This window comes from Macrobrachium rosenbergii, chromosome 3, assembly GCF_040412425.1.
Source record: "Macrobrachium rosenbergii isolate ZJJX-2024 chromosome 3, ASM4041242v1, whole genome shotgun sequence".
Lineage (NCBI taxonomy): Eukaryota > Metazoa > Arthropoda > Malacostraca > Decapoda > Palaemonidae > Macrobrachium > Macrobrachium rosenbergii.
The window spans coordinates 86350300-86359970 of NC_089743.1; the positions used below are offsets into that span (position 1 = coordinate 86350300).

The 9671-nt window shown below is 37.0% G+C and overlaps 1 long non-coding RNA gene across 1 annotated transcript; it reads left to right on the forward strand.

Moving 5' to 3' along the window:
• The first annotated feature begins 362 nt into the window (after nucleotides 1-362).
• LOC136828720 (uncharacterized) lies at nucleotides 363-2748 on the forward strand. The gene is made up of 4 exons (XR_010850200.1): nucleotides 363-503; nucleotides 874-959; nucleotides 1102-1225; nucleotides 2552-2748. It is a non-coding gene; the product is annotated as an uncharacterized lncRNA (long non-coding RNA).
• Nucleotides 2749-9671: the final 6923 nt, after the last annotated feature.

Genomic DNA, 9671 nt, shown 5'->3' on the forward strand with positions numbered 1-9671 from the left:
TGTGCCTCGTATAAAATGGAAATTCTGAGAAAAGACTTATTCCCTAACGTTAACATTATTCGTTCAATAAATTACTAATGAAAGTCTTTTTTTTTTATGATACATAGAAGCCAATTTAGTTAAAGAACTAATTAGTCCTAAAACGTAGAATCAAAGAGTTAGCGTTAAAGCACCGACCGATAATTTGAAGTTTCCCCTTAAACAAATCCAAGGACGCCGTTGTCTTCCGCATAATAAATCGTCCGAGTTTACGGCTGGTGACTCCGTGGTCCTTGTTGATGGTGACGTCACCAGCAACTGGTTTCTCGGCAAGTGGAATCGTCTTTCGCTCAGCTTTTGCTTCGGGAGCAGTGAAGAGTCATATCGTTGGTATCATGTTTGACGTCGTTTTTGGCCGGTTGTGGAAGTTTGTTACCGGAGAAGATACCTCTTGAACTTACGAATGACGAATGGGGGTCGATGTCTACGTGAAGTCGTGGTGGCTCTCCCAGCTTTTGTAGAGGGTAAGTTCAATTATGGTTTTGTTAAAAAGCTTTGTGTTTTGAGTTTATCTACTTCAGTTGACAGTGTACTTGCCTTAATTATAGTAGATTGGTATGGTTACTTTTTGTAATTTTTGTCATTTTCTTGAACCTCGAGTTTTAATATGTACTCCAAAATTGTAGCTAAAACTGTCATAAATTTCCATAATTTGCTGTAATTTTTTCACTCCAAAATTCTAGCTTCAACTTTGTTAACTATCATAAATTTTGAATGTCATGAATTTACGTAACACTGCTGCACAGATTATTAACAGATGTGAAAATCTTTTTCGTGGGTAAATTTTTTTTCAGGAAATATTTTTAATTTTGTTAATTTGATTTTCGTTCCTAGGCTGTGAAGCTCGAGTAGACGAAAGGCCATTTGTTTTTATGCTACGAATGTAATTTCTCACACGAGGAGGTCTGCGACAGTGAAAGGTTAGTGTTAGGTGGCTGTTAAAATCTTTTTCATGTAAAATTTTTTCAAACTCTTATATTGAGTCTTGTATACTGACTGGTTATGGTTTTTATTTAAACCAATCCATATGCTGCTATATTAAAAACTTGAAACTGCTTCCAGATTTTTGAGAAACGTGAATCACTCTGAAATAAGCGACGGTTGCGAGATATAATTGAGGTCAAAATTCTAACGCCAGGATCACTTAGTCTCAAGCTAAACTAAAATGGATTTAGTAGTTTCCCAGGTTTGGCTTAAAGGTTTCTTAAACTGTACAACGTTGTTTTTAAAGAACCAAACCAACTTTTTTTTTTTTTACCTCCAGCCCTACGGGGGCGGTGCCTCTGTAGGGTGGAGGGCCCTCCCCATGCCCCGTCCCATAGGTCTCCGGACCTATGGGCAGGCGCTTGGGAGGGTTGGGAGGGGGGGTTAAACAACTTATTAATCAATTTTTCCTTTCAGGTTTTATGTACGTTAGTCTAGCAGTTTTTAGAAGTTAACGTACCTTGGCTTAGGTTTTTGCAAATATTTTTAAGTTCACTGCTTAAATTCAACATTTAAAGGATTTTGTCACTTCAAAAGCATTGTTGCTAGTTTTGCGTTTAAAGTTTGGTAATGTGGTACAGAAAACAACGTAAATTTTAGGTAAATACCTTTAGTTTTGCATTTACAGAAAGTAACGTAAATTTTAAGTAAATACCTTTAGTTTTGCATTTAAAGTCTGGTAATATAATGGTAAAGAAAGTTAACTTAAATTTCTATTTAATTTAAACTTTATTTTGCAAAGTTCAGCAATAAATTAGTTTTTAATTGCATATGGACTAAACTATGTAGGACTAATCAACTATAATAGTACGTTGACTTTTAAAAAGGTTTTAATAGAAAAATTACCGTAGTATTTCGGTAATGCTTTGTTTCATACTTCAATATTTAACTTAAAGTAAAATTTTTAAGTTTTTCCAACTAACGTAAATTATAGCTTCAATTTGTTCAAAGTTCAAATTAACGTAAATTTGTCAATGATTGAAAGAACGTTGCTCAACCAGTAATACAATGAGCAGACAGTTTGTTTTAATGAAATACATTGATTACTTTTATACAATCAATAAATCTCTTTAAATGTTTGGACTTTGTTCCAGTTAATGTTAAATGTTAACAAATCCCCAAGTCCAAGAAACGAAAGCTACATGGTTATGCTCAGCCTTCGCCAAGTCCTGGTTAACTGATGTTTTTAAATTATGCTTGGCAGCTGTAACGTTTGGGCTTTCTGTATGGTAGTTTCTTTGCTAACTTCGCTTGTTAGCGCTTTTGGGTACCTCTGGTCCCGTGCTTAGCTAGACCAGTTTTGATTTTTCGTTTTAAAGTCTTTGGACTTTAGTGGTTGGTTTGTATTTGATAAAATGGGGTTACTACTTGGTTTTGTATTGGATAAAATTGGGTTTACTTTGAAGGCTGCAGTTTGTAAGTTAACTTTATTTACTTACAACTTCATTTTAATGGTTTTAGAACAATTTAGTTCGTACTATAATTGCAAGAAACATTTCTGCCGCAGTTTTTTTTTTTTGCTTTACAGGATGTTGACAAACAGCCTAATTAAGACAATGCACCCGAAACTTGTTCAAGAGCCCTTGTGTTAGCTGCTTTTCATCTACAATAGTTTCAAATTGAGGTGAGAATGGAGCCTGCTGTTAGATAAGCCATCAGGTCTTTCTTTGATGGCACAGAGTTGTAATTGGTTATTTGACTCTTCAATAAATGTTCAATGATGAAGTAAATGTTTTAAGTTCTTACCTTAAAAAAATGAGAATTGCGAACTGGTATGTGTTCGTGCTATGAAGTATGAATTATTATAGTTATTTTACCTTGACCGGGTAGAAAGTTTTATCCCTGGGTTTTACAGAATTGGCTTAAACTGTTCATAAAGCCAGTAGTCAACCCATATGTACTATCACTTAGCAGTATTTCAGTACCTGGAACTACTATTGCTTTGTTCTTCACAAAGCGTGAGAAACTTGGAAACGTGTGATATGACTTACGAAGTTTCAATAGTTTGCAAGTAGGTGGTAAAGGACAAAATGCTTTTTCGAAGGCATCCAGTTGTAAATCATAGTTGGAACTTAAGATTGATAATTTCTCTAGAAAGGCTTAATTCCTAAGGTAAACGACCTTATTGCATGACTACTGGCAAGTTACCAAATACTGAAAACCCTTTTAGCTTTAGTTCAGCTAGTGGCAGCAGATATATTAATTTGGATATTAAAGGTGGTAGTATTCTCAGTAAAACATTTCTGAGTATGGTCCATTAAAGTACTACTGAAAAGGAAGCAGTTAAGTCTTGTGTTCGAGGGAAGGGGAAGTGTTTAGTAGTTAATACATAGAAAAAAAAAGATGGTTTAATTCGAAATGAACGAAAACGTGACGTATAGTGCTTAAATATGCAATCAACAGAAATAATTTAATACAACCCAATCCTCAAAGCATAATTTAAGTATATTTGCCCCTTCCAACAAAAGTCTTAATTTTGTTAAAAACTGGCATTACGTTTTGATAGTCTTAGGTAGTTTCTCTCTCTCTCTCTCTCTCTCTCTCTCTCTCTCTCTCTCTCTCTCTCTCTCTCTCTCTCTCTCTCTCTCTCTCTCTCTTTCCACCCCGTGTGCTAATCGTATTCCTTTCTCGATGTTGACACGGTAATGTCTTGGGAATAATTTATTTTATCGCAGTCAATGAAGGTGTTCTGATGCAAGTGTTCAAGGCACTAGTAAATATCCTAAACGATTTTTCATGCTAATAAAATAAGCAAAAGGTTTAGAAATCTTTGGTGGATCACATGCTGGTCGATGGATATAGAAAAAATTGAAAGTGAATCCTTCAAGCAACACCATGAATGGTGAAACTATCAACAGAAACCACTGGCACGTAGGAAGCTTTCAAATAAAACTCAGCCTAACCTGAATATCGTATCTGGGGACTTGACACAGACACCCAGAGCATTATTTGTACGGAAGTCATACCATACAGATATGACAACTCCGGGGACTATGGTTGTAGGAGTTATTGATGATTTACACGCGAATCGATCATTCTAGGTAGCTTAACATTTGCTAGATTAGATTTCACAGTCGGTTATCGCAGTCTTAATGGAAGGTGTGACATCCAGCTAAAGCTTATAGGCTATATGAACGTCACCGAGGACTGGATCCTTGACATTTTAAGGAATGGCAAAATGCAAATAAGGGAAATGGGGGTTGGGGGGGGGATGTTAATTGGTCTTCACTATCCCCACCTTGAGCGTCACGTTCTCTATGTCCGGAGGGCTTCACCAAGATCTTGGGCTTCACCTTCCCCGGACCGCCAGGCTAACCTGCCCTATGGAGTTATAGCTCACAAAAGTATACATTCCTTAGTTTCGCCATAAAAGGACAATGACTAACGCACCAATACATTACTCACGTTCTGATATAGCAGTACAATATACATTTTACTGGCCCGGCGGTGCATTGGATAATGTTCAGCAATACACTAGACCCATGGTTTGATACAGCAGTACTTGAGTCAATGATCACTAATTTACTAGAACCACGGTTTGATACAGCAGTACTTTAGTTAATGATCACTAATATGCTAGACCCACGGTTTGATACAGCAGTACTTTAGTTAATGAGCGCTAATACACTAGAACCACGGTTTGATACAGCAGTACATTAACTAATCTTCACATACACTAGACCGACGCTTTGATACTGGAGTAAATTAGATAATGATCATCAATACATTAGACCCACCGGTTTGGTACAGCAGCAATTAAGACTGATACACAAAATGGATAGACATTGAAGACTATTCACGAAAAAGGTTTAAGAGCTACTTCACGCATAAAACGTCTTAGTCTGAAGCATAAACTGTAGATCTGCCTGCCGGGTCTGCTAAGAAGAGTAATTACACTACCGACTTATCATTCACTATGAAAATACACGAAAATTAGAAGGTTTTTGGCAGATGGTGCCCAGTTTTATCTGGTTATAGGTAAAATTATATCAAAATCAAAATGGGGAGATGATTAATTCCATAAAGAGTTGGATAGACTGGGGAAACAATGGAGTCCCATGAAGAAATAATAGAAAATATTTTGATAAAAGTTAAAAAGTAATCGATTAAAAACATTGTTATACAACAGAACAGATAATTAACGTGAAAGTGCACATAGTAAATACTGACGAACGTAGGATTACCAATCGATTCTTATCTAAATATAAGAAAGGTCAAATATGAGATGTAGAGAAAACTTGGCCGCCTAAGAAATTTAGCCTCCAAAAACGACTACTTAGATGTGCTTAAGTTAAAAATGTTTACGGATACCTGATTCAATTAATAAATCAGTGAAACTTAAAATATATATATCTCCGGCGTCTGTTAAAACTGGGAATAAATACAAAATGTGTTTTGACATAAAAGACGATAAAGAGTACAGAATAGAACTGCAGATAGACATACCGAGTCATAAGGAAAGCATAAAAATATAGGAGCAATGAGAAACATACTGTAGACTTATAGAACCAAGATTCAGCAAAGATATTTTTTCCATCTTATTCCACCCGTTCTTAACGGTTGTTTCATAGTGCAACTGCGAGGTCTGCCACCTGTTACACCTTGAAAACTTTTCTACTCTCAATTCCCCTTTCAACTCTGGATGACCAGTGCTTGGCCTTTGGCCTAAATCTCATATAATTCAGTTCAGTACAATTCACAAATCTATACTCAAATTCCTCCCTGGGCAACACTGACCCAAGACAATTTTCTCCGGTGTGACAACTGATTACTTAGAGAGCCGAACTCATCAGACCAGTTGAGTTTAAATCCCTCTGGGGCTACGTTGCATTAGCCAATGAAACATATACCTCGCACCTGGACGGTTAAGTTGAAGGAAAGCATGTAACTGCTAACCTTGCCGAGGAACGAGATGCTGACTTTCTGTCGTCATGATCCTGGATATATAAAGGTGAATGGTTTTTATACACACACACACATACATATACACACATATATATATATATATATATATATATATATATAATTATATACAAGTTTTATACAATGTTTACAAACTATTGCACGAAATCGTTCAAATAAGCCAATACACAAACAGCAGTAATCCTGCAAAAACATATTTTTTTATATCAGTTTACAAATACACTAACTATTGATAAAACAAAGCTAAACATATTCAACAAAAAGCCAATACACAAACAGCAAAAACTGCAAATGAGACATAATAAAACTCCATAGGAACTACACCAATCTTGCGATAAAACAAAGCTAAACTTATTCAACAAAACTGCAGGACAACAGTATATAAACAAACGATCAGAGACATCATAGATAGTTGAGAATAACTGATATACAGCATGAGACAACTGAAATTATCTCGGAGTTCTTGCTAAAAACTCACAATGCTAATACATTCATAGTATATATACTATATATATATACATATATATATATATATATATATGTGTGTGTGTGTGTGTGTGTGTGTGTGTGTGTGTGTGTGTGTGTGTGATTGTGTATGAGTTTTTAGCAAGAACTCGATATAATTTTAGTGTCCCATGTCCTAATATATATCAGTAGATCTCAACCACTCCTGTAATTATTATGCAGTAATAATCATGCTTTGCTGACAATATTGGTGAATATTTCTCACATATTCATTATTTATATTTATGGACTCAAATTCAATTATTTAAACAAAATTTAAAGGCTACCCCAATCGCACCTTTAGGTCATTACTTTACGACTCTCCGTCATTGCTCATTACCAATATTGTCTGACCCTCGGAAACTTGGTCCAAGCACATCGTCATTCATTATCGCCATAATTCATCAACTGGTGAAAATATCTTGAAATAGGAAACATGATCTGCTTTCCTTCATAATAATCTATGTTGTTCTCGTCTCTTTGCCTTGATTGTCATCCTACCTTGCGGTCCATACTAGTCCCATTACCTTTGCTGTAACTGGTGGAAACTGCTCTATAGATAGTTTCGACTTCGCTTTGGACATAGCCGTCTGAGATAGAGGATTACGTATAGGCACTATAATCATGCTGGTGCTACTATAGTATAATATCTACAGAGATATTCGCGACCCACCAAAAATTAGGATGCTAGCTACCAAACAACCCAATTAAGGCATTTGTTAACCCGAATGGTACGATAAAATTATATTTGTTAATTTTTGGTTAAGTAAACTTTGATCAAAATCTGCTTGTAAAATTATTAAAAATGTAAAATATTGTACATATTCTCTAATAAAAGAAAAAATTAAGACCTATGGCAGTTACTTCTTCAAACTATGAACTAAGCTATTTGATCCCCCAGGGGCTAGTATTAGGCGAAACAGTGACTCACAAACACTGTTTCGCCGTGTTTAGTACTGTCCCCTGAGGGGTCAAATGTAGAAAATGGATTGTAGATATCATACTATAGTAGCATCGTCATACCACTGAGCACATTAGAGACCCTGCCAATTCTTCCCAATGCCGATCTTTCGTCTTCACTATAAGAAGGGAAAAATCGTAGATGTGGCATACACGGTGACATGTCTCTTTTGACATGTCTGGTCAAAAACAATCGGGAAGTTAAGTGTACTTTACCTGTATATTACCAATTTTGGGTGCGATGCCATTCAAAAGCATAATTATGGAATGGGTGCTTGATCAGAGCTACGAAAGATATTTTACTTTATCATTTAGGCTAAAGTATACATGGCGAGAAGTATGCATCACACAATCACTCCAGAGCCTTTAAATGATTTTGTTAATCGACTTGTACACATTCATCAGGCACGCATCTCGAGGCTACGGCCTACCCTAATCGTTAAATCAAAGTCCTTCAAAGAAAGGCATCATATAATAATGGGAAAATGCAATAAGAAGAAGAAGAACTTCATGTTCATCTTACACATATCACCCTGCTCTGATACCATAGTCCCAGAGGATCTTGCCTGATCGTTTTCTATCACTCCCCAGGTTGGTGTTCGTACCACTTTATTACTGCAAGCCAGTTAGGTGTTTCTTGCACAGGCTCCAGTAGAGGGCTTTTGCTACTGAATCATGTGTCTTTTTGTGTTATTTTGTGCAAGCGCCGGACACTCGCTTGCTATGTGGTTTATGGTCTCGTTCCTTCATATTGCACTTCCCGCATATGGGTGATGATTTCATCTATTGGTTCTTGAACATATCTGGTTCTTAGGCCTGATCTTGTGCCGCTGTTAGCATTCCTGTTTCTTCTTTAGTTCTCCTCCCTCTGCAGCCATTGCCAAGTTTCATCAAGCTGGCCAGTTCTTTAGTCTGTCTCATGTACTGTCCGCATTGGTTTGTTGTGTCATTCTTCTGTTCTGATTTTCATTCCTCCTGTCTCTGTATGTTTCTGGGGTCTTCGTCTACTTTTATCGGTCCTCTTCCTTAGCCACTCGTTCCTCACTGGTTGGTGGTTGCCCCAGTGCTCTGTCACCGATGTCGACGCAGTCCTCTATAAAGCAGCCTCCCACTTCCTTTTCAGTGTTATGTATAGTCTGTCTGTATTTGCTCTTGGGTGTAGTGCTGTATTGTCACGTGTTTCCTAGTTTTCTGGTCCATGCTGCGGAGTTCAGCTCGTCCACTCCACTATTCTGCCTGTATCTGATTACTGGTACTGTCCATGTGTTTATACTTTCTGTCATGTTTCCGGCGGTGACTGTTGACTGAGTATCGCCTAAGTCTCTGAATATATTCTTCCGATCGTGTCCTTCATCTTTGGTGTTTTATATCCTCTCCTTCTATTATTCTCAGGTATTTGCATCCTGTCGAGAGAGAGAGGAGAGAGAGAGAGAGAGAGAGAGAGAGAGAAGGTATTGGAAAGCTCCATGATATCACCGGTGACTTGTGCAGTACAGGTCCCACGTCCAAACTCTCTCTCTCTCTCTCTCTCTCTCCGTATTTCGAACGCTCTTCACATCGCTCTATTGTCTGCGCTCGAACGGCGGCAACAGTAGACCTTTGTCTCCGCTGATATATCACTACTGCGCTTGTGCCTCCAATTATCAATTTTTCATTTTCGCGGCAGCCGTAAATCAACCGTAATTTATGTTTTCGCTTCTAGACACCTCTCGCTTATCCGGCAAATGAAAAAAGACCGATTTATCATCGGAGCCAAATGCTGGATATGATATTCGGGAGGGGTTATTGGTTTGTACTCGGAGAGATCATTTCGCTGTTACAGGCAGAGGAATGTAGGTTTTAGAACGCATGTTTTAATGACATTCGTGTTATGTTGAATATTATATCTTTCAAGGGGGGTTTTTTGATGTGCTCATTAAATGTCCACTAATTAAGTGTCAATAAGCTTCATAATTTATTAAACCTTTTAAGGGGTCTCACGTAATACCTTTATACTTCTGGTCAGAGGAATGTAGGTTTTAAAACGTAGGTTTTAATGACATTCGTGCTATGTGGAATATTATATCTTTCAAGGGGGGTTTTATGATGTACTCATTAAATGTCCACTAACTATGTGTTAATAAGCTTCACAGTTTATTAAACCTTTATGGGCCTCACGTGACACTTTTATACCTGGGTGTATATTCTTTATTATCTAATGGTATACTGTAGACGGTTTTTGTTGGTTATACTTTTATTATATTTCAATGGGTCCCATGTTA